We start from the raw sequence: 25,408 nt of genomic DNA, 5'->3' as shown, positions 1-25,408 counted from the left end.
ACTTCAATAGGCACGTTGAAACAACTTAATAATGTGATTTTAAATGAGACGAGCCCTGCCAGTGTTTTAATGCGTAGATGTGGCTGTAATGGAAAGGCGTGTGATGACCGATGAGTTTTAAATGACATATAAACGATGGCTGCGTTGTCGTCGCCTCCTGGTCGGACCGATCGGAATGGTCGGGCTTTAAGGATAAGGGGAAAGCAGCAGGCATCGCTTACAGCTGTCTCAATGTTGATGCAGGAAAGGCCAAGCACTTGCTGTGAGTGACTGCCAACAGCAAGAGAGAGAGAGGGGGCGGGTAAGAGGAAAAAGAGGGGAGACAAAAAGAGAGGGATGGGGGAGATAGAGAGGGGATAGAGTGAGTAGCTGGAGGAGAAACTCCCGATGATGCTGTATTATAATGTAAAAATTATCCACACGTGACAAAGATGAGCAAGCAGACAAAACGCACAGAGACACACACACACACACACACACACACACACACACACACACACACACACACACACACACACACACACACACACACACACACACACACGTACCTATGCAAAGCCCATGCATGCACACACACGTTTTTTTGTTCGATTTCACCTCATTTTAACATTCTCTCATAAATGTTCACATGTTCAAAGTCATAAAAACTCAGTTCAGCTCAGTTTTTTCACCATAAAATGGCCAAAAAGAGTAGAACCAGCTCACCTGCTTTTACACTATAATATGACTATTCGATGTTCACTGTGTCTTTTGAAAAAAATATTTTAAACGGAAATGTTTCACCATTTTAAAATGAGAGTTCAGTTCACGTAATTGGGGTGACCTTAAAATGAGGGACAGACTTAAATGAATCGCTAAATAATAATAATAATCAGAAAGGACTTTGTCGAAGCAACATAATAACTAGGGCTTTACAAAGAAGGGGGAACTAAGTAGTTTAAAATCTTAAAGTGACACAGGGTTGATGGAGGGACATGTCAAAACTGTGTATTTATGCACTTTAGCAAGTCTTTATTCATATAAAAAATCTGATTGAATTCTCTACGGTATGTGGTTTTTATTAAAGTGCACATCATTTAATATAACAGTAATAGAATGTATATTTCTATATTGTTGCACAACTCAAAATATCAAATGGACACAAGAAGCACTCTTTTTATGCATCGACCTACATACAAAAGCACACACACACACACACACACACACACACACACACACACACACACACACACACACACACACACACACACACACACACACACACACACACACACACACACACACACACACACACACACACACACACACACACACACACACACACACACACACACACGCACACACGCTGGTATGAAAGGCCAATTTCTACTCTCAAGCTGTTCTACAGATTCTTTCCCCAAGCCATAACACTGCCATAACAGTTAATGAATTGACTAACCGGACTATTGCATTGACCCTTTTTTGCACGGACTCTATGCACACTCACTGGACACTCACACATACTTACACCGACACTCCAACACACACACACACACACACACACACACACACACACACACACACACACACACACACACACACACACACACACACACACACACATGCAAAACACACACACACACACACACAAAACACACACACACACACACACACACACACACACACACACACAAAACACACACACACACACACACACACACACACACACGCAAAACACACACACACACACACACACACACACACACACACACACACACACACACACTACATACGCAAAACACACACACTACATACGCTTACACACGCAAAACACACGCATTCATATTGACGGCACAGATACACATGCACACACTTTCACACTCTCCACATACACTGCTGCTACTCTGTTTATCATCTTTCCTGATTGCCTAGTCACTTTTACCCCTATCTACATGTACATATTACCTCAACTACCTCGTACCCCTGCACATTGACTTTGAGTACCGGTACTCCTAGAATATAGCCTTGTTATTGTTATTTATTGTGTTACTATTTTTGTTGGCAAATTTTATTACTTTAGAACTCTGCATTGTTTTAAAGGGGCTCGTAAGTAACCATTTCACTGTAAAGTCTACACCTGTTTAATTCGGTGCATGTGACCAATAACATTTGATTTGATTTGATTTTTCGAGAGACTGCCAACAAAGCTCCTGTGGCTCTGACAGAGGAAGTAGCTGTGATGGAAACTCCCCATGATGATGGAGTACCACGATCCAAACACACATACTCACTGGCAGACACACACACACAAGTGCACACACATATACATACAGTACCAGTCGAAAGTTTGGACACACCTACTCATTCCAGGGTTTTTCTTTATATTTACAATTTTCTACATTGTAGAATAATAGTGAAGACATCAAAACTATGAAATAACACATATGGAATCATGTAGTAACCAAAAAAGTGTTAAACAAATCAAAATATATTTTATATTTGAGATTCTTTAAAGTAGCCACTGTTTACCTTGATGAGAACTTCCATACAGTCAGCGCATAAAACTGCTTGGCCAGGCCAAATACACGTGAATATCTTAACAGCCTTTATATCTGTTATAGACATGTTTGCGCAATGGGAAACCTATAGGCCGTCAGGGTGTGACATGTTTATGATTCAGAAAGGACAGCAGCCGTAATACCAGCACACTCACGTAGGAGAGTGAACTTTTTGTTAAACACAAAGAGCCAGTGGTGTAGTGGAGTTTTACGACTTATCAATTATCTAGTACAATAGAGAAATCATGCGCAAAGTAGCATACACAATCGCAAAGCAGGTGAAATATATTCTCAAGGGAGCCTCACACACAGCCTAGTTTCAGTAGAATATCATCTGCAGGCAGCAAGTGTGTGCAGCTCTCAACTGGTTGTGGCATGGAGAAAAAAAAATACACAACATAGCACAGTTGGTTAGGAGACCGCAAAACAGAAGGCATCCCCTCCGGCGCCATTCTAAGCAGACAAAAATGTGATGCTCTATAAAAGAAAGTATGATATTGAGAGTGAAAATCCAAAGAATCTGTATGAAAACTCATAAAAAAGCATAGGAAAACAGTGGATTAGCAGTCCATTCACTCAGACATGATAAGCCAGTAGGTCCCAATAATAACGAAACAAAAACATTAAGCATTTCCCAATCGAAATGTACAACTATTACTTCCCCATTGCAAAAAACATTTCACGTTTACCACACAAAGTAACCGGTGACCTAATGCTTAAATGCAACAAGTTTCACACACAAGTTATTTTCAAAGAGATGACTAAATAACAGCAAGCGTGCTGCAAAAATAAACACAGTTCCACTCACCAGATGATGATCATTTGAAACATAACTTCTTGTTGAAAGTTAGTCTTGAAATGAGAGAAGCTAACATTAGCGACAACATCCTTTTTTGATAACTCCTGTTGCAGCCACTGCAAACTAGCTGACAACAAAAGCTAGCTAAACTGTGGGAAAACTACAGCTCGCTATTGTACAGTGACCTGTCAAAAGTTTCCATACGTTTTTGTCAAAATTTACCCACCCATTAAGTCAAAATGTGATTGCTTGATTCCACTGTCACTCCAAAATGTTGCCCCATATACAGTTGAATGGCAGATGCCTTATATCTAGCTTCTGATGGCCTAGCCAATGGCTGACTTACTCGGTTGATTTATCTCCCCAGAGACTAGCAAAGAAAAATCCTGATTGGATCTTTTTTTCCTCTTCAGTGTTAACCCTTTCCTTTTCAACAAAACCTGAAGTGATTAAATCGGACATTGTTGAAAATAATATTATTATTATTATAATTATTTTATAAATTCTTAGCTCTTCTCTGAAGGCGTAGAACGCCCATTGTTCACCACTGTGTTTGGGTTAGTAATAATTTGTAGAGTGGCTCTATTTTCCATCAGAATGCATTTTCTTCACTATTCTAAATGTCTAAAGAATCCACATGTTTTTCTGAAATATGAACACAGAAATACTGGACATTTTGATCTCTTATTATGGTGGTGATTTGGTAAAATTACAATCATGGTCTTGAATTGGAATCAAATTTGTCTGGTCTCGGTTTTGACTCGAACCTGTTGTTCCCCTCCTGGTCACCGTCTTAACTCGGTCTCACCCCCTCTACAGTCTTGGTCTTGAATCGTCTCACTTTAGGGGGTCTCGAACAAAACACTGGTGTTTACCTCAAGCTTTTTCCAGGGGCTAGAGAGATCGTGTGGAATATTCTAGGTCCTCAGTGATCAGGATGGTGGGGTAGATGGATACATAGGGATGCAGAAATGCACCAACATGGTAATTGCAATACTGAACGGAATGTTGATAAACTGTATTGTGCATCCGGATCCAAATAAGAATATAAACCCTGCGTCCCAAATGGCACCCTATTCCCTATATAGTGCACTACTTTTGACCACATCCCATAGTTCACCATGTAGGGAATAGGGTGCCATTTGGAATGTACAGTGGTGTCATAAGTATTCACCCCCTTGGATTTCTTCACAATTTATTTTTTTGCAGAGTGGAATTAAAACTGATAGACATTTTTTTCCCCGTCAACGATCTACACAAAATGCCATATAATGTGACTAATTTCAGTAAACGACGTGTATGTCACGTGTCACTACTCCATAGGAGAGCCATTCGAACGTAAACTTTATTTTATTTGATCAAAATGCTTTTTGGCAGAAATGTCTTCTGGAATATGGGAACTTTCGTGTGCCTTAATATGCCATCTGTAAATATGAATACACATTTTAAATTATGAGCCTAGTTGGTTTAGCCACAGAAAAAGCCAGCAACCTTCCCACTAGCCTTGATTGGCTGCGATGATGAGTGGGCTGGACATGCAGAGATATCGAATTTTGTAATCAGTGGAATTAGAGTATTATAGCGAAGGAGATGGAGAAAACACCTGTCTCCAGATTACATCTTCAAACTAAGAGCAACCATGGCATCCGTCACAGAGAGGGAGAAGCGTCCATCCATATATACTGGTAAGATAGTCCAGCTAGCTACATTTTCAGAAATTACACGTTTCTAATTTTGACAAAGTCGTTTTCATTTCAAGTTAAAGTGTGCTGTTAGCTAGCTAGCTAACGTTAGCTGGCGGGCTCGCTAGCTAACGTTACAAGTTTTTTTTTTTTTTTTTTTTTTTTCACCTTTATTTAACCAGGTAGGCAAATTGAAAGCACGTTCTCATTTACAATTGCGACCTGGCCAAGATAAAGCAAAGCAGTTCGACACATACAACAACACATAGTTACACATGGAGTAGAACAAACATACAGTCAATAATACAGTGAAAAATAAGTCTATATACAATGTGAGCAAGTGAGGTGAGATAAGGGAGGTGAAGGCAAATAAAATATATTAATAAATAAAAATATAAAAAGGCCATGGTGGCGAAGTAAATACAATATAGCAAGTAAAAAAACACTGGAATGGTTGGTTTGCAGTGGAAGAAGGTGCAAAGTAGAGATAGAAATAATGGGGTGCAAAGGAGCAAAATAAATAAATACAGTAGGTAAAGAGGTAGTTGTTTGGGCTAAATTATAGATGGGCTATGTACAGGTGCAGTAATCTATGAGCTGCTCTGACAGCTGGTGCTTAAAGCTAGTGAGGGAGATAAGTGTTTCCAGTTTCAGAGATTTTTGTAGTTCGTTCCAGTCATTGGCAGCAGAGAACTGGAAGGAGAGGCGGCCAAAGGAAGAATTGGTTTTGGGGGTGACCAGAGAGATATACCTGCTGGAGCGCGTGCTACGGGTGGGCGTTGCTATGGTGACCAGCGAGCTGAGATAAGGGGGGACTTTACCTAGCAGGGTCTTGTAGATGACCTGGAGCCAGTGGGTTTGGCGACGAGTGTGAAGCGAGGGCCAGCCAACGAGAGCGTACAGGTCGCAGTGGTGGGTAGTATATGGGGCTTTGGTGACAAAACGGATGGCACTGTGATAGACTGCATCCAATTTATTGAGTAGGGTTTTGGAGGCTATTTTGTAAATGACATCACCGAAGTCGAGGATTGGTAGGATGGTCAGTTTTACAAGGGTATGTTTGGCAGCATGAGTGAAGGATGCTTTGTTGCGGAATAGGAAGCCGATTCTAGATTTAACTTTGGATTGGAGATGCTTGATGTGAGTCTGGAAGGAGAGTTTACAGTCTAACCAGGCACCTAGGTATTTGTAGTTGTCCACATATTCTAAGTCAGAGCCGTCCAGAGTAGTGATGTTGGGCATGTGCAGGCAGCGATCGGTATGATCTGTGTAGTAATATTATTCATAAAAGAAATGCAAAAATAAAGTACATAAAGTACATTACAATGATATATTTTACTTTATGAGGACTGAACACTGAGTTAAGGCTGCCAGGTCTGCTAGGACAGACCAGATACAACTTCAAAAAGCACCGAGGTGTGAAGTGAAAGGTGTCGAGGCCTTTGGGCCCAACAAGTGGCAGGAGTCCCCTTTGAAGCCCCCTCCTGCTGTTCAAAGACTACCCAGTGGCATTTTCTACAAGAAACCTTCCTCCAGAAATAAAAGCTTCTCCCAAGTGGGTGTGACACCTACTCCCGTTGCCTGCTGCACTGCTGCTTGGTTTCCACCTGGCGATCTGTTCACCGTCTGTCCTGGCCTGTCTCCCCCTGTCTGGTACAGGTACCCCACCACACTCCCTTCTCACTCCTGAGCTTTCGCTCACCTCCAGCACACACACTGTTGGGGCGAGTGACTCTGAACTTAACAATGGCTTCATTTGTTTCTTGCGCATTTTCCTACTTTGCTATTTGCCTCATGACTCCTTTTATTTATTTATTTACCTGATGAATTTGCTGTACAATATGATCTTGTTGCCATCTGATGCACATTCAGATGTTATAAATCAGCACTGTAGAGCTCTCCCTGTACTATGCCGTAAGCCTTGATTGTATTACTGTTGATGATATCTTGAAATGTGCATGTACACTATCTACTGTTGCTGGCCCCAATTCTGACTTGTGCTCTGATATCTGCTTCACTGATTTCTGCTCTCGTAAAAGCCTGGGTTTTCTGCACATTAAGACTAGAAATGCATTACCTAAAATGGATCAATTGAAAATGTGCGTTCACAGCTCCAATCAAGATGTGTTGGTCATTACTGAGACATGGTTAAGGAAGAGTGTTTTGAATACTGATGTTAACCTTTCTGGTTATAACCTTTTTCGGCAAGACAGATCTTCCAAAGGTGGGGGAGTGGCAATCTTTAGCAAGGATCACCTTCAGCGCTCGGTTGTCTCCACCAAGTCTGTCCCCAAACAATTTGATTTGCTGGTTTTAAGCATTAAACTTTAAAATAGCTCTTTGTTGACTTTTGCTGGGTGCTATCGCCCTCCATCAGCACTGGCCTGTACCCTACCTGCCTTACGCTCTCTCCTGGCCCCTTACACTAAGTCTGAATTTGTCCTGCAGGGTGACCTAAACTGGGACATGCTTAAACCACCTGACCAAGTCTTAAAGCATTGTCACTCCCTAAATCTTTCTCAGATTATTACCAATCCCACAAGGTATGACTCAGAAAAGGCTACTCTCTTCAATGTTATCCTCACAAATCATCCTGATAGGTATCAGTCTGGTGTTTTCTGTAATGACCTTTGTGATCACTGTTTTACAGCCTGTGTTCGTAATAGCTGCTCAGTGAAATGACCTGTTCCTATTTGTTATAGATGCTTGCTAAAAAGCAAGCCTTCCTTCATGAACTGGCCTCTGTAAAATGGTATAGAATCAGCTTGATCCCCTCTGTTGAAGACGCTTGTACCTTCTTTTTTGATATTTTCAGTGGTATTGTTAACAAACATGCCACATAAAGAACATTAGAATTAAAAACACGTTCAGCCCCTGGTTTGACCGTGATCTTGCAGAGTTACTCCACCTCAAGAATTGCATTTGGTGAAAGGCTCGGCACATGCATACTCAGGCTTACTGGCTCTCATTCAAGCAAATGAAAAATAAGTGCACTCAGGCTTTCCGGAAGGCCAAAATTAGTTACTTTAACCTCTACTTCCTCAGAAACCCGTGTCCGGGAGCACCCCCACCAGTAAATAAGCTGACTAGCATAGGCTAGCATAGCGTCACAAGTAAATAGTAGCATCTAAATATCATTAAATCACAAGTCCAAGACACCAGATGAAAGATACACATCTTGTGAATCCAGCCATCATTTCGGATTTTTAAAATGTTTTACAGGGAAGACACAATATGTAAATCAATTAGCTAACCACGTTAGCAAAAGACACCACTTCTTTACTCCACCATTTTTTTTACTCCATCAGTAGCTATCACAAATTCGACCAAATAAAGATATAAATAGCCACTAACCAAGAAACAACCTCATCAGATGACAGTCTGATAACATATTTATTGTATAGCATATGTTTTGTTAGAAAAATGTGCATATTTCAGGTATAAATCAGAGTTTACTATTGCAGCCACCATCCCAACTCTCACCAAAGCGACTAGAATAACTACAGAGGCCATCGTGTATTAGCTAATTACTCATCATAAAACATTTCTTAAAAATACACAGCGTACAGCAGATGAAAGACAGATCGTGTGAATCCAGCCAATATTTCAGATTTTCTAAGTGTTTTACAGCGAAAACACAATATAGCGTTATATTAGCTTACCACAATAGCAAACATCACACCGGCATTGATTCAAGGCAAAAATAGCGATAACGTATAAACCACCAAAATATATACATTTTTTCACTAACCTTCTCAGAATTCTTCAGATGACAGTCCTGTAACATCATATTACACAATGCATATAGAGTTTGTTCGAAAATTTGCATATTTAGCGGCACAAATCGTGCTTATACAATGAGAATAGTGTCCAAATCCTCAAGCAATCTGTCCGGCGCCATCTTGGAAAGGCACCTATTCTTATCGAAACTATTCATAAACTTGACAAAAAAAATACAGGTTGGACAGCAATTGAAAGACAAATTAGTTCTTAATGCAATCGCTGAATTACATTTTTTAAATTAACGTTACTGCGCAATACAGCGTGCGATAAAGCAAGGCTACACTGCAAGTAATGGCATCTTATGCATTTGACTTTTTTCAACAGAACAATGAGTTATCAGCATAAATAGTTCTTACTTTTTGATGACCTCTCATCAGAATCTTGGGATAGGTGTCCTTTGTCCAAAAGAATCGTTGCTGGGTTGGAGAAAGTCATCTTCCACGTTGCAATTAGCAGTAAACAATAGCATGCGAGAGAGAGATACCCAACTTCCTACAACGCCAGAAAATGAAATACCCGAAAATCGCAATATACTGACATAAACTGATATAATAACTCCGTTTAAAATAACAAGATTATGATGTCTTTAAAGCCTATATCGAATAAAAACAGAGCCGGATATATCTAGGAGCTAAAACAGGAGCTTCTAAAACGACATGCCAAGGTCCTCCCTGCGTCAGAGCGAAGAATCAAAAGAGGGGACATATCGATTCCAATCAATTTATAGACTTTCGGATCTGCCTATAGACTCCATTTCAAGGCCCTCTATTCGATGACACCCAGGGGAAGGCGTATGCAGTGCATCTCAACCAATAGAAGACAGGCAGAGTAATACACAGGTCTGAGAACAGGTTGGACAATTCTGCATTCTCAACTCCACATAGGGAAATTGCTCTAAGTCCAGTTCTGTTTCACGCACAGACATAATTCAAACGGTTTTAGAAACTAGAGAGTGTTTTCTATCCAATAGTAATAATAATATGCATATTGTACGAGCAGGAATTGAGTACGAGGCAGTTTAATTTGGGAACGTCAAGAAAACATAGTGCTAACAGCTCCACCTATTGACAAGAAGTTATTAAGGAGCAGTTCTCTCTCTGTGGGTCTAACCCCAAGAAATTCTGGAAAACGGTTAAAGACCTGGAGGATAAACCCTCCTCCTCACAGCTGCCCATGTCCCTCAATGTTGATGATGTGGTTGTTACTGACAAGAAGCACATGGCTGAGCTTTTTAATCACCACTTCATTAAGTCAGGATTCCTATTTGACTCAGTCATGCATCCTTGCCCGTCCAACATCTCATCTCCCACCCCTTCTAATGCGACTATGCTTGTCCCTTTTTTTCCCCCCTGCCCCACTACAAAGTTTCTCCCTGCAGGCAGTCACTGAGTCTGAGGTGCTAAAAGAGCTCCTGAATTTTGACCCCAAAAAACCATCTGACTCAGATGGTTTAGACCCTTTCTTCTTTAAGGTTGCTGCCCCTATCTTTGCCAAGCCTTTCTTCAACCGTTTTAACCTGTCTCACCTTTCTGGGGAGGTTCCCATTGCTTGGAAGGCAGCCACGGTTTGTCCTTTATTTAACCTTTTCACACGTATCAACACACACAGGTGTGATCATTTTACAGTGGTCCCTGTAGTGTACGATCAAACCGGTGTGATTAGATTGCTTATTTAGAACGGCCAGTTTCGAATGACGCAACAATCAGTATTTGAGCTGGCCACACTTCTTTCAGAAACTATTAACAAACACAGTCCTTACAAAATTATGTCCAGAATGTGAGCAGTTCACTTTTAGATGCAATGTAAAGAACATTCACAAAAGGATCTACAGCATAACACAATCATCCAAACTGAAAAAATGTAGGCAACATTTGTGCTGATCCTCAACACTGGAGCCCCCCAGGGGTGCGTGCTCAGTTCCGTCCTGTACTCCCTGTTCACCCACGACTGCATGGCCAGGCACGACTCCAACACCATCATTAAGTTTGCAGACGACACAAAAGTGTCACCGACAACGACGAGACAGCCTACAGGGAGGAGGTCAGAGACCTGGCCAGGTGGTGCCAGAATAACAACCTATCCCTCAACGTAACCAAGACTAAGGAGATTATTGTGGACTACAGGAAAAGGAGGACTGAGCACGCCTCCATTCTCATCAACAGAGCTGTAGTGGAGCAGGTTGAGAGCTTCAAGTTTCTTGGTGTCCACATTACCAACCAACTGGAATGGTCCAAACACACCAAGACAGTCGTGAAGAGGGCACGACAAAGCCTATTCCCCCTCAGGAAACAGCTGCAACATCGAGAGCATCCTGACTGGTTGCATCACTGCCTGGTACGACAATTGCTCGGCCTCCAACCGCAATTGAGGGCAGAGGGCAGTGAGTACGGCCCAGTACATCACTGGGGCTAAGCTGCCTGCCATCCAGGACCTCTACACCAGGCGGTATCAGAGGAAGGCCCTAAAAATTGTCATAGACTCCAGCCACTCAAGTCATAGACTGTTCTCTCTACTACCGCATGGCAAGCGGTACCGGAGTGCCAAGTCTAGGACAAGAAGGCTTCTCAACAGTTTTTACCCCCAAGCCATAAGATTCCTGAACAGGTAATCAAATGGCTACCCGGAATATTTGCATTGTGTGCCCCCCCCAAACCCTCTTTTACGCTGCTGCTACTCTCTGTTTATCATATATGCATTGTCACTTTAACCATATCTTCATGTACATACTACCTCAATCAGCCCGACTAACCCGGTGCCTGTATGTAGCTTCGCTACTGTATATAGCCTCGCTACTGTTATTTTTCACTGTCTTTTTTTCTGTTGTTTCATTTCTTTACTTACCTATTGTTCACCTAATACCTTCTTTGCACTGTTGGTTAGAGCCTGTAGATAAGCATTTCACTGTAACGTCTACACCTGTTGTGTTCGATGCACGTGACAAATAAACTTTGATTTGATTGACAGACAGACGGAGAGACAGTCAATGACACGTGGACCGTCAGCACTGTTTCGGGGAATTCTCAGTGTAAGACTGCCATTTGTGGACGGGCATAATTACCTGGCACCTGAAGAGCAATCACACCCGTTGCTTTCAGACGAGAATTGTGGAGAGTTGACAGGCAGACATTGCAGTTCAATCTCGGGGCCTATGCTGTCTCTGTACGTTTGCGGGGGAAGTGAATTGTGGTGTTGTTTTCCGCTCTGGCAGCCTTTAGAGTAATTGGTCATCATGCGATTAGAACATTCTAGGGCTGGCAGGTGGGCTCTACCTGCACTGTCTGTCTTTTCTGTCAGTCTGCATTTGGTGTGTCCGTCTGTCTGTCTGTTTTCCTACTTGTACATGTGCGTGCATGCCTGTCAGTCTGTCCATTCTTCCTTCTCTCACTCTCTCTCTGTCTGTCTGTATGCCTTTTTGTCTGTTTGTTATTTGGTCGATCCATGTGTGATTGACCGTCTCTCTGTCTACCTGTCAATCTCACTGTCCGTCCGTCCATCTACCTGTCTTTACGCGTGTTCGTCTTTCCCGTCTGACTATGTGTCCACTGCGATGCAGCAGGTAATTGTGAAAACACCTGCTCATTCTGGAACCAGATCAGGACACTGTAGAGTTCCCTGTTGAGGTGATGACTGCTACAGAAATAGCTTGGAACAGAAATAGCCATGACATGCATCATCTCAGCGATGGGATTGGTTGCCGTTGATGCCAATGTACATACGATCCCGGATGAGCCCCCAAGAAGTGTGAACGTGTCCTGTACAACTCCTAATCTGACATGATGCTGTAGAGGGGAACTGTCTAACCGAGTTTACTACTCAAAATAGTTTGTTGTTTTGGCTTGTAGGTGTTGTGGATATTTCTTGTTTGGCAAAAATAACCACACGCTGTGAGAATACAGTGTCATCAGAACGTATTCATACCCCATGATTTATTCCACATTTAGTTGTTACAGTCTGAATTCAAAATGTTTCACACCCATCTATACACCATACCCCATAATGACAAATTGAAAACGTGTTTTTAGACAATGTGGCAAATGTATTGACAATTACGTCTTAACTTCCCGAGTTAAATAAAGGTTAAATAAAATATATATGTACTAATTCATTTTTATATATCTAATTTACATGAATATTCACACCACTGCGTCAATACTTTGTAGATGCCTCTTTTGCAGTGATTACAGCTGTGAGTCTTTCTGGGTAAGTCTCTTAAGAGCTTTTCGCGTCTGGTTTGTGCAACATTTGCCCATAATTTTTCAATCAATATCAAATTGATTGTTGATCATTGCAAGACAACCATAACCATTTTCAAGTCTTGCCATAGATTTTCAAGTCGATTTAAGTCAAAACTTGTTATTGGTCACGTACACATATTTAGAAGATAGTCAGATTTTTTCTGAGTTCTTGGTTGATTTATTTTGATTTTTCAATGACGTCAAGCAAAGAGACATTGAGTTTGAAGGTAGGTCTTGAAATACATCCATAGGTACACCTCCAATTGACTCAAGTGATGTCAATTAGCCTATCAGAAGCTTCTAAAGCCATGACATCATTTTCTGTAATTTTCCAAGCTGTTTAAAGGCACAGTCAACTTAGTGTATGTAAACTTCTGACTCACTGGAATTGTGATACAGTGAATTATAAGTGAAATAATCTGTCTGTAAACAATTGTTGGAAAAATGACTTGTGTCCTGCACAAAGTAGATGTCTTAACCGACTTTCCAGAACTATAGTTTGTTAACGAGAAATTTGTGGAGTGGTTAAAAAGCTAGTTTTAATGACTCCAACTTAAGTGTATGTAAACTTCCGACTTCAACTTTATGAGATGAGTGAAGCAGTATGTAAACATTATTAAAGTGACTATTAAAGTGTTCCATTATTAAAGTGGCCAATGATTCCATGTCTATATAAATTGGGCAGCAGCCTCTAAGGTGCAGGGCTGAGTAACTGGGCGGAGCCGGCTAGTGATGGCTATTTAACAGTTTGATGGCCTTAAGATAGAATCTGTTTTTCAGTCTCTCGGTCCCAGCTTTGATGCACCTGTACTGACCTGGCCTTCCTGATGAAAGCGGGGTGAGCAGGCCGTGGCTCTGGTGGTTGATGTCCTTGTTGATCTTTTTGGCCTTCCTGTGACATTGGGTGCTGTAGGTGTCCTGGATGACAGGTTATTTGCCCCTGGTGATGCGTTGTGCAGACCGCATGACACTCTGGAGAGCCCTGCGGTTGTGGGCGGTGTAGTTGCCGTACCAGGTGGTGATACAGCCCGACAGGATGCTCTCAATTGTCCATCTGTAGAAGTTTGTGAGGGTCTTAGGGGCCAAGCCAAATTTCTGTGTGGGTGGACCATTTCAGATTGTCAGTGTGTACTTGGAACTTGAAGCTTTCCACCTTCTCCACTGTGGTCCCGTCGGTTTGGATAGGTGTGTGCTCCCTCTGCTGTTTCCTGAAGTCCATGATCAACTCCTTTGTTTTTACGTTTTTGAGGGGGAGTTTATTTTCCTCGCACAACTCCGCCAGGGCCCTCACCTCCTCCCGGTAGTCTGTCTCGTCATTGTTGGTAATCAGGCCTTTTACTGTTGTGTCGTCTGCAAACTTGATGATTGAGTTGGAGGCGTGGGTGAACAGGTAGTACAGGAGGAGGCTGAGGACGCACCATTGTGGGGCCCCTGTGTTGAGAATCAGCAAAGTGGAGATGTTGTTTCTTACCTTCACCACCTGGGGTGGGCTGGCAAGAAGTCCAGGACCCAGTTGCACAGGGCGGGGTTCAGACCCAGGGCCAAAGTTTAATGATGAGCTTGGAGGGTAGTCAATAGTCAATGAACAGCACTCTTACATAGGTATTCCTCTTGTCTAGATGGGATAGGGCAGTGTGTAGTGTAATGACGATTGCATCGTCTGTGGGTCTATTGGGGCGCTAAGCAAGTTGAAGTGGGTCTGGAGTGTCAGGTATGGTAGAGGTGATATGATCCTTAGCTAGCTTCTCAAAGCACTTCATGATGACAGAAGTGAGTGCTACTGGGCAATACTCATTTAGTTCAGTTACCTTTGCTTTCTTGGGTACAGGAACAATGGTGGTTATCTTGAAGCAAGTGGGGACAGCAGACTGGGATAGGGAGAGATTGAATATGTCCGTTAACACTCAAGCCAGCTTGTCTGCTCATGCTCTGAGGACGCTGCTAGGGATGCCGTCTGGGCCAGCAGTCTTGTGAGGGTTAACACGCTTAAATGTCTAGCTCATGTCGGCCACAGAGAATGAGAGCCCACAGTCCTTGGAAGCGGGCCTCGTCGGTGGCAATGTGTTATCCTCAAAGTGGGCAAAGAAGGTGTTTAGGTTGTCCGGGAAGAAGACATCGTTGTCCACGATGTGGCTGGTTTTCCTTTTGTAATCCATGGTTGTGTGTAGACCCTGCCACATACGTCTCATGTCTGAGCCGTTGAATTGTGACTCCACTTTGTTTCCGTACTGACGTTTTACCTGTTTGATTGCATTTACATTTTACATTTTTTTTACATTTTAGTCATTTAGCAGACGCACTTATCCAGAGCGACTTACAGTAGAGTGCATACATTTTATTACATTTTTTACATACTGAGACAAGGATATCCCTACCGGCCAAACCCTCCCTAACCCGGACGACGCTATGCCAATTGTGCGTCGCCCCACGGACCTCCCGGTTGCGGCCGGCTGCGACAGAGCCTGGGCGCGAACCCAGCCCAGCCTGGGCGCGAACCCAGAGACTCTGGTGGCGCAGCTAGCACTGCGAAGCAGTGCCCTAGACCACTGCACCACCCGGATTGCCTTACGGAGGGAATAACTACACTGTTTGTATTCAACCATATTCCCAGTCACCTTGCCATGGTTAAATGGTTTGTTCGCGCTTTCAGTTTTGCACAAATCTATCATCTATCCACAGTTTCTGGTTTGGGTAGGTTTTAATTGTCACAGTGGGAACAACATCTACTATACTCTTCCTATTGAACTCAGTCAGCGTGTCCGTGTATACGTCAATGTTATTCTCAGAGGCTACCAGGAACATATCCCAGTCTGCGGGGTCAAAACAGTCTTGAAGCATGAATTCCGATTGGTTAGAACAGCTTTGAATAGACCTCAGTACGTGTGCTTCCTGTTTGACTTTCTGTCTATAGGAAGGGAGGAGCAAAATGGAGTTGTGATCTAATTTGCTGAATGGAGGGCAGGGGAGGGCCTTGTAGACATTTTGAAAAGGGGAGTAGCAGTGGTCGAGTGTTTTATCAGAGTGTGTACTACAGTCAATCTGTGAATATAACATTGGTAGCGTTTTCCTCAAATTTGCTTTGTTAGTATCCCCATCTACAATAAATGCGGCCTCAGGTTTTGTGGTTTCCAGTTTGCATGAAGTTCAGTGTAGGTCCTTGAGTGCCATCGTGGTATTGGCTTGAGGTAGAATATACACGGCTGTGATTATAACCACAGATAATTTTCTTGGAAGGTAATGCGGTCGGCATTTGGTTGTAAGGTGTTCTAGGTCGGGTGAACCAAAGGACTTGAGTTTCTGTATGCTATCACAATCAGACCATATGTAGTTAATCATGAAACATACACCACCGTCCTTCTTCCCAGAGAGTTCTTTATTCCTGTCTGCGCGATGTACTGAGAACAAAGCTGGCTGTATGGACGGCGACTGTATATCCCGAGAGAGCCATGATTCAGAGAAACAGAGTATGTTACAGTTCCTGATGTGTCTCTCTGGAAGGAGATCCTCACCCTGAGCTCTTCTACTTTATTGTCCAGAGACTGAACTTTAGCGAGTAATATACTCAGAAGCGGTAGATGGTGTGCACGCCTCCTGTGTCGGACAAGAAGTCCACTCCAAATACCTCTTCTCTGCTGGGGGGGTATGAGCAAAGGAGCCAATTTGGCAAAGTCGTGTTCCTGGTCATAATGCTGGTGAGTTACCGCCGCTCTGATATCCAAACGTTTTTTTATGGGCTAATAATATAAGAAATAACACACAAAAAAACAAAATACTGCAAAGTTGCTTAGGAGCTAGAAGCAGAGCTGCCACTTCTGTCGACGCCATCTTGCAACCACTTCGGGAACATTCACTGTCTTCTTGGTAAGCAACCCCAATGTAGATTTGGCCTTGTGTTTTAGGTTCTCCTGTCTGGCGCAGGCGTGCCGCTAGCGACCCACCTCGACATTATCTGGTGAAGTTGCAGAGCGCCAAATTCAAAATACAGAAATAATAAACATTTCTAAAAATAGAAGTGTTATACATCGGTTTAAGATTAACTTCTTGTTAATCCAGCCACTCAGATTTCAAAAAGGCTTTACGGTGAAAGCATACCATGCGATTATCTGAAGACAGCGCCCCGCTTACAAAAGCATAGAAATATTTTCCAACCAAGTAGAGGAGTCACGAAAGTCAGAAATAGCGATAACATTAATCACTTACCTGTGAAGCTCTTCATCTGGTTGCAGTCACAAGAGTCCCAGCTACACAATAAATGTTCGTTTTGTTCGATAAATTCCCTCTTTATATCCCAAAAACTTTGTTTTGTAGGCGCCTTTTGTTCAGTAATCCACTGGCTCAAAGGCGGTCAAAACATGCAGACGAATACATCCTAATAGTACCGGTAAAGTTCTTTGAAACATGTCAAACGATGTTTATATCTAATCCTCAGGGGGTCAATTATCTAAAATAATCTATAATATTTAAACCGGACAATAGTGTATTCAATAGAAAGGAAAAACAACGAAGGGCGCGCACACAAAACTGCATGCACTTCATGTTTCCCCAATCCCCTGACAGAAAGGTCTCATTCTTCTTCATTTTTCAGAAAACAAGCCTGAAACAATGTCTAAAGACTGTTGACATCTAGTGGAAGCCATAGGAACTGCAATCTGGGTCCTAACCCATTAAATACTCAATAGACATTCAATTGAAAATCCCCCACATCAAAAAATCCCTCTTCCTGGATGGATTTTCCTCAGGTTTTCACCTGCCATATCAGTTCTGTTATACTCACAGACATTACTTTACAGTGTTTTCTATCCAATCTACCAATTATATGCATATCCTAGCTTCTGGGCCTGAGTTCCAGGCAGTTTACTTGTCATCCAGACGTCAAAATACTGCCCCCTCGCCCAAAGAAGTTATACAATGTTTTCCTCTAGGATTTTGCCTGTGCTTACCTCCATTCCATAATTTTTTTAATCCAGAAAGACTCCCCAGTCCTTAACGATTACAAGCATACACATAACATGATGTAGCCACCACTATGCTTGAAAATATGGAGAGTGATATTCAGCAATGTCTTGTTTTGGATTTGCCCCAAACAAAACGCTGTGTTCAGGACAAAAAGTGAATTGCTTTGCAAATTTTTTTGAAGTATTAATTTAGTGCCGTGTTGCCTTACAGGATGCATGTTTAGGTTAGTATTGAGGAGCAACTACAATGTGGCTGATCCATTCTCAGTTTTCTCCTATCACAGCCATTAAACTCTAACTGTTTTAAAGTCACCATTGGCCTCATGGTGAAATCCCTGACCGGCTTCCTTTCCCTCCCTCCCGGCAACTGAGTTAGGAAGTTTGCCTGTATCTTTACAATGACTGTGTTAATTGATACAGCATCCAAGCTGTCATTAATTCACCATGCTCAAATTCAATGTCTGCTTTTTTCTACCAATGGGTACCATTCTTTGCGAGGCATTGGAAAACCTCCCTGGCCTTTGTGGTTGAGTCTGTGTTTGAAATGCACTGCTCGACTGAGGGACCATACCGATAATGTTGTGTGTGCGTTACTGAGATAAGGTTGTCATTCAAAAATCATGTTAAACGCTATTATTGCACACAATGTGAGTCCATGCAGCGTATTATGTGACTTGTTAAGCACATTTTTACTCCTGAACTTATTTAGGCTTGCCATAACAAAGGGATTGAATACTTATTGACTCAAGACATTTCATTTTTTCATTTTGAATTAATTTGTACAAATTTAGAAAAACCTAATTCCACTTTCAATTGATGGATTAGTGTGTGTGGCCAGTGACAAACATTTCATTTCAGTCTGTAACACAACAGAATGTGTAAAACAGTGAAAGGATGTGAATACTTTCTGAAGGCACTGTACATTTAGGGGCAGGAGCTTTTACCTGACCACGTGGCCTGACATGGATACATATTTAGTTTGTGGTTTCTAGGGTCCTGGTAAGGCCATCCAGTCAGGACAAATGCCGAACACTATTCCCACAACACATTGTGGTTAGTCGCTGTGCAAATGCAATGTTGTTAACAGCAGCGAGTCTCCTAGTGGAGATGAGGTACAAGAGGTTCATGGGGTCTCCTGTCTCTCTCTCCACAGACCTCGTACGTGCTATTTAGCCCCTGGCTTTTTCCCAGACCATAATTACAATTGGCATAACTATGACAGAGTCTGCACAGAGAGGGTGGTTGGAGAGGGAGAGTGAGTGAGAGAGAGAGATGTAGGGGGGTGGGGAGTGTGAGTGAGAGAGGAAAGGGAAAGGGAAAGGAGGATACCTAGTCAGTTATCCAACTGAATGTATTCAATTGAAATGTCTCTTCCGCATTTAACCCAGAGACATTGAGAGAGGCTTAAGTAGATGAATCTCTGTAATTAGTTGATTCATCTCTGTATCCCTAACAAACGTTAAGGATAAAAATGTGGGACTGACTGACAGACAGACTGACTGACAGACAGGTGTCCTACATTTGCAATGTGAAACAAAGATGGAACTCCAAATGGTTTCTTCTGTGGATTCTGAACCAGTGTTCCAATACGTGTCGAGGTGAGGCTGCCCTAACACTCACCACCCCCAGGCCCCAGCCTAGAGCCCTGGCCCCCATTCCCTTGCCCATAGGCCCCAGTCTTCTGCCTCAGCCCCCATCCCCCTGACCCTGCCCCAGAAATCAATAAGTACAGTACTATGGATAACCCAGCCCCAGGGGTTATTGATTCAGTACAGTCTGTTCCGTCTGCAACACTGACCCCTAACTCTTCCTGGTTCCAGCTCTATTACCCCGCCTCATTAGCAATCATACAGACTCTCACTCACTCACTCACTCACTCACTCACTCACTCACTCACTCACTCACTCACTCACTCACCCACCCACCCACCCACCCACCCACCCACCCACCCACCCACTCACTCACTCACTCACTCACTCACTCACTCACTCACTCACTCACTCACTCACTCACTCACTCACTCACCTACTCACTCACCTACTCACTCACCCACTCCTCACTCACTCACTGTCACCTCGTGCCACTTTTTGCCATCTAGTGTGCCAGTTTCCCTTTTTGACAGTCTTGAGCTAGCAGAAGCAGCAGGAAAAGATGCCACCATGGTCTGTATGTCTTTCTGTTGCTGCTTTGCATTGGAGGGTGAATTTGCATTACGGCACCATCGGAAATCTAGCTGTTCCTCTTCTAGAATGGCATTGTATTCTAGAATGGGGATAGACTATGTTCTATAATGGGGATGGGTAGATATTCTGAAGGGGAAAGGCCATTACTTTCATTGTATTATTTTTTCACCAACTAGTTTTTTAGATGGGCAGGTTCTGTCTGTCTGTTTCATATTAACACGTACAAACACACCGGTGAGATCATTCTACAGTGGTCCCTGCAGCGTACGCTCCAACCGGTGTGATTAGAACACTTATTTAGAACATCAAGTTACGGTTGACACAAGAGTCAGCGTTTGAGCTGGCCACACTGTTTTTTCACAGAAACATTTTGCACAAACAGTCTTCACAATGGTATGTCCTCAGTCTGAGCAGTTTATGTCTGGATTCAATGTTCAGACATTCACAGAAGTAGTGACGGTATGACACAATTCTCATCCAAACCAGAGAATTAAAGCTACATTAGCGAATGTGCTAACTGAGGAAAGAGTGACCGAGCACACGCTGTCATATTTAGCTATCTCACGGCTGACAGAAACCATAATATGAATTGGCTAATTACTGTTTACAATTCATCACATCACGGGTGATCTCACTTACATTTTTTAAAAGTAATCCGACAATGGGTCGTTTGTGCGCGTCGCTGTAGGTTACAAGATGAGTTGGGTAGTATGCATGTTGATGTGGGTGTGTCTTCTACCATCATTCGCTTCCATCATTAACTGCTGGAAGTTTACTCGAAAGACAAGTGAGCCATCCCTTCACCTCATTTTGTTATAACATCTTTGGCTTGACAGACGTTTAGGTGGCAACCAGAATGCATTGCATGATGTCAAAAAAATGTGGCACCACACATAGCTTGCAATTAGCTGAACATTAGCTCAGCAAAATCAGTACAACCTTAAAAAAATTTTTTTTTACACTCATCATATGTGTCCATTGCAATCTACAGTTGAAGTCGGAAGTTTGCATACACATACAAATTCTGAAATGTCCGAATAATAGTAGAAATAATGATTTATTTCAGATTTTATTTCTTTCATCACATTCCCAGTGGGTCAGAAGTTTACATACACTCAATTAGTATTTGCTAGCATTGCCTTTACATTGTTTAACTTGGGACAAATGTTTCGGGTAGCCTTCCACAAGCTTCCCACAATAAGTTGAGTGTAACTGAGTCAGGTTTGTAGGCCTCCTTGCTCGCACATGCTTTTTCAGTTCTTCCCACACATTCTCTATAGGATTGAGGTCAGGGTTTTGCGATGGCCACTCCAATACCTTGATTTTGTTGTCCTTAAACTATTTTTGCCACAACTTTGGAACTATGCTTGGTGTCATTGTCCATTTGGAAGACCCATTTGCGACCAAGCTTTAACTTCCTGACTGATGTCTTGAGATGTTTCTTCAATATATCCACATCATTTTCTTACCTCAAGATGCCATCTATTTTGTGAAGTGCACCAGTCCCTCCTGCAGCAAAGCATCCCCACAACATGATGCTGCCACCCTCTTGCTTCACGGTTGGGATGGTGTTCTTTGACTTGCAAGCATCCCCCTTTTTCCTCCAAACATAACGATGGTCATTATGGCCAAACAGTTCTATTTTTGTTTCATCAGACCAGACGACATTTCTCCAAAAAGTACGATCTTTGTCCCCATGTGCAGTTGCAATCCGTCGCCTGGCCTTTTTATGGCGGTTTTGGAGCAGTGCCTTCTTCCTTGCTGATCGGCCTTTCAGGTTATGTCGATATAGGACTCATTTTACTGTGGATATAGATACTTTTGTACCTGTTAACTCCACAAGGTCCTTTGCTGCTGTTCTGGGAATGATTTCCACTTTTTGCACCAAAGTACATTCATCTCTAGGAGACAGAACGCGTCTCCTTCCTGAGCGGTATGACGGCTGCACGGTCCCTTGGTGTTTATACTTGCGTACTATTGTTTGTACAGATGAACGTGGTACCTTCAGGCATTTGGAAATTTCTCCCAAGGATGAACCAGACTTGTGGAGGTCTACAATTTTTTTACCTGAGGTCTTGGCTGATATCTTTCGATTTTTTGCCATGATGTCAAGCAAAGAGGCACTGCGTTTGAAGGAAGGCCTTGAGATACATCCACAGGTACACCTCCAATTGACTCAAATTATGTCAATTAGTCTATCAGAAGCTTCTAAAGCCATGACATAATTTTCTGGAATTTTCCAAGCTGTTTAAAGACACAGTCAACTTAGTGTATGTAAACTTCTGACCCACTGGAATTGTGATACACTGAATTATAAGTGAAATAATCTGTCTGTAAACTTTTTTTGGAAAAATGTATTGTGTCATGCACAAAGTAGATGTCTTAACCGACTTGCCAAAACTATAGTTTGTTAACAAGACATTTTTGGATTCGGTGAAAAACGAGTTTTAATGACTCCAACCTAAGTGTTTGTAAACTTCCGACTTGAACTGTATGTAAGAATTGGAATGCATGATTTGTCACCTGTACTTGAAAACGTGAATAAAACAGTGCATACATTATGCTCCATACATACATGTGGTATGCTACAGTAGAAACGAGAACACGATATACAGAAACTATAAGGGTGATGTAGTAAGGCACTTACTTTGATAGGAACGCACACATATCCAAAGTAATTATTAGCAACGATGGCAATGCGGGCTCCAGCCAAAAAATTTGCCAGGGATGAAAAAGTTTGTGTTTGGGCTCATCGCTTTGAGACACGGACAACATTTTGTTGATGATGCTGCTGTCTTTTTCCATAGTCTTACATCAAAAACCACAGCTACCTCTGCACTGTCATTTGAGGGATTAGCTTCACGTGGGAGTTACACCACCTGTCGCAAGACAAGAGGATTATTCTTGACTGACATGAGAATTACTAGGCTAACCTGTAATAAAAGAGGAATCATATGTAACTAAGGCCTGATGAAATAACATTATTCACATATTACACTGAACAAAAATATGAACGCAACATGCAACAATTTCAAAGATTTTACTGAGTTACAGTTCATATAAGGAAGTCAGCCAATTGAAATAAATTCATTAGGCCCTAATCTATGGATTTCACATGACTGGGAATACAGATATGCATCTGTTGGCCACAGATGCCTTAAAAACAGGTAGGGTCGTGGATCGGAAAACCAGTCAGTATCTGGTGTGACCACCATTTGCCTCATGCAGAGCGACTTCACTCAGAGTTGATTAGGCTGTTGATTGTGGCCTGTGGGTATGTTGTCCCGCTCCTCTTCAATGGCTGTGCGAAGTTGCTGGATATTGCAGGAACTGGTGAAGGTGGCGGATGAATGGCACGACCATGGGCCTCAGGATCTAGTCACTGCATTCAAATTGCCAGCGATAAAATGCAATTGTATTCGTTGTCCGTAGCTTATGCCTGCCCCTACCATAACCCCACCGCTCCATGGGACACTTAGTTAACAATGTTGACATCAGCAAACCGCTCACCTACACATAGCCATACACGCTGTCTGACATCTGCCCGGTACAGTTGTATCCGGGATTCAACCATGAAGAGCACACTTCTCCAGTGTGCCAGTGGCCATCGAAGGTGAGCATTTGCCCACTGAAGGCGATTACGATGCCGAACTGCTGTCAGGTTAAGATCCTGATGAGGACGACGAGCATGCAGATGAGCTTCCATGAGACGGTTTCTGACAGTTTGTGCAGAAATATTTCGGTTATGCACACCCACAGTTTTATCAGCTGTCCGAGTGGCTGATGTCAGATGATTCCGCAGGTGAAGAAGCCGGATGTAGAGGTCCTGGGCTGGTGTGGTTACACGTGGTCTACGGTTGTGAGGCCGGTTGGGAGTACTGCCAAATTCTCTAAAACAACATTGGAGGTGGCTAATGGTAGAGAAATGAACATTTAATTCTCTGGCAACCGTTCTGGTGGGCATTCCTGCAGTCAGCATGCCAATTGCACGCTCCCTCAAAACTTGAGACATCTCAAAACTTGAGACATCTGTGGCATTGACTAACCGGTGCCCCCGCACATTGACTCTGTACCGGTACCACCTCTATATAGCCTCGCTATTGTTATTTTACTGCTGCTCTTTAATTATTTGTTACTTTGATTTCTTATTTTTACTTAACACATCTTTTTCTTATAACTGTGTTGTTGGTTAAGGTCTTGTAAGTAAGAACTGCACATTTTAGAGTGGTCTTTTATTGTTCCCAGCAGAAGGTACAGCTGTGTAATGATCATGCTGTTTAATCAGCTTCTTGATATGCCACACATGTCAGGTGGATGGATTATCTTGGCAAATGAGAAATGCTCACAAAGAGGGATGTAAACAAATTTGTGCACAACATTTCTGAGAAATAAGCTTTTTTTGTGCATATGGAACATTTCTGGGATCTTTTATTTCAGCTCCTGAAACATGGGCCCAACACTTTACATGTTGCACTTATATTTTTGTTCAGTGTATATGAAGAGGTTGCCTTTTATCTACTTGTACAGCAATATCTGCATATCTTATCTATATAACCATTACTATTGACATTTTGTCGTGGAGCAGTTTTGTATTTGATATTGGTTAAGTTCAATGCTTTTTTCAATTGATTTATAAGGGCTTAAGGGCAACTCACTAGGATCGCACTAGGTTTGAAAAGTTCCATTGATTTGAAAGTAAATATTGTGCTGTGAAGATGCTCGAGGCTACATGTGAGATGTCTTAAGGAGCCGTCCTCCTTTGCTGTTTGATTCGAGGCTGAAAAGTGACATTTTTTCCAGGCTTTCTGCCAAAACATACACTAATTGTGTGTCAGCCTTAGCACCTGATGTTGCCAAGCCACGAGAAGCTGTGTATGGGTGTGGGTGTCGGTGTGGGTGTACACCTGACGTTTCAAAGACTCATGAGAAGTGGCACTAATAAGCAACCCTCCAACATGTGGGGGAGCAAAATAGATAGCATCAAACGGAGTGAAAGAGCTATCGTGTCTCACAATTGGGGCTGTTAAATTCATTTTGACATCCCGCTCCCATATTTACCAGACACACCCATGTGAACACACACACAGACACTTACGGCTTCTCAAAGTAGGCCATGTCACCCCGGGTGTTTGACAGTGTTTCTGTATGTCTTTTTTTTAGATGAAATAAAGATAGGGGGGATAGACAATAGAGCTCTTCTATCCAGGGTGGGTGACTGGTGAAGGCAGGGGAGC

At 42.5% G+C, this 25,408-nt stretch overlaps 1 protein-coding gene across 10 annotated transcripts in view; it reads left to right on the top strand.

Moving 5' to 3' along the window:
• nalcn (sodium leak channel, non-selective) overlaps window positions 1-25,408 on the top strand; it is a 272,502-nt gene that overhangs the window by 89,170 nt on the left and 157,924 nt on the right. The gene's annotated exons all lie outside the window — the stretch shown is intronic.

This window comes from Salvelinus fontinalis, chromosome 19, assembly GCF_029448725.1.
Source record: "Salvelinus fontinalis isolate EN_2023a chromosome 19, ASM2944872v1, whole genome shotgun sequence".
NCBI classification, from domain to species: domain Eukaryota; kingdom Metazoa; phylum Chordata; class Actinopteri; order Salmoniformes; family Salmonidae; genus Salvelinus; species Salvelinus fontinalis.
This window is presented reverse-complemented; position numbering and strand designations above follow the sequence as displayed.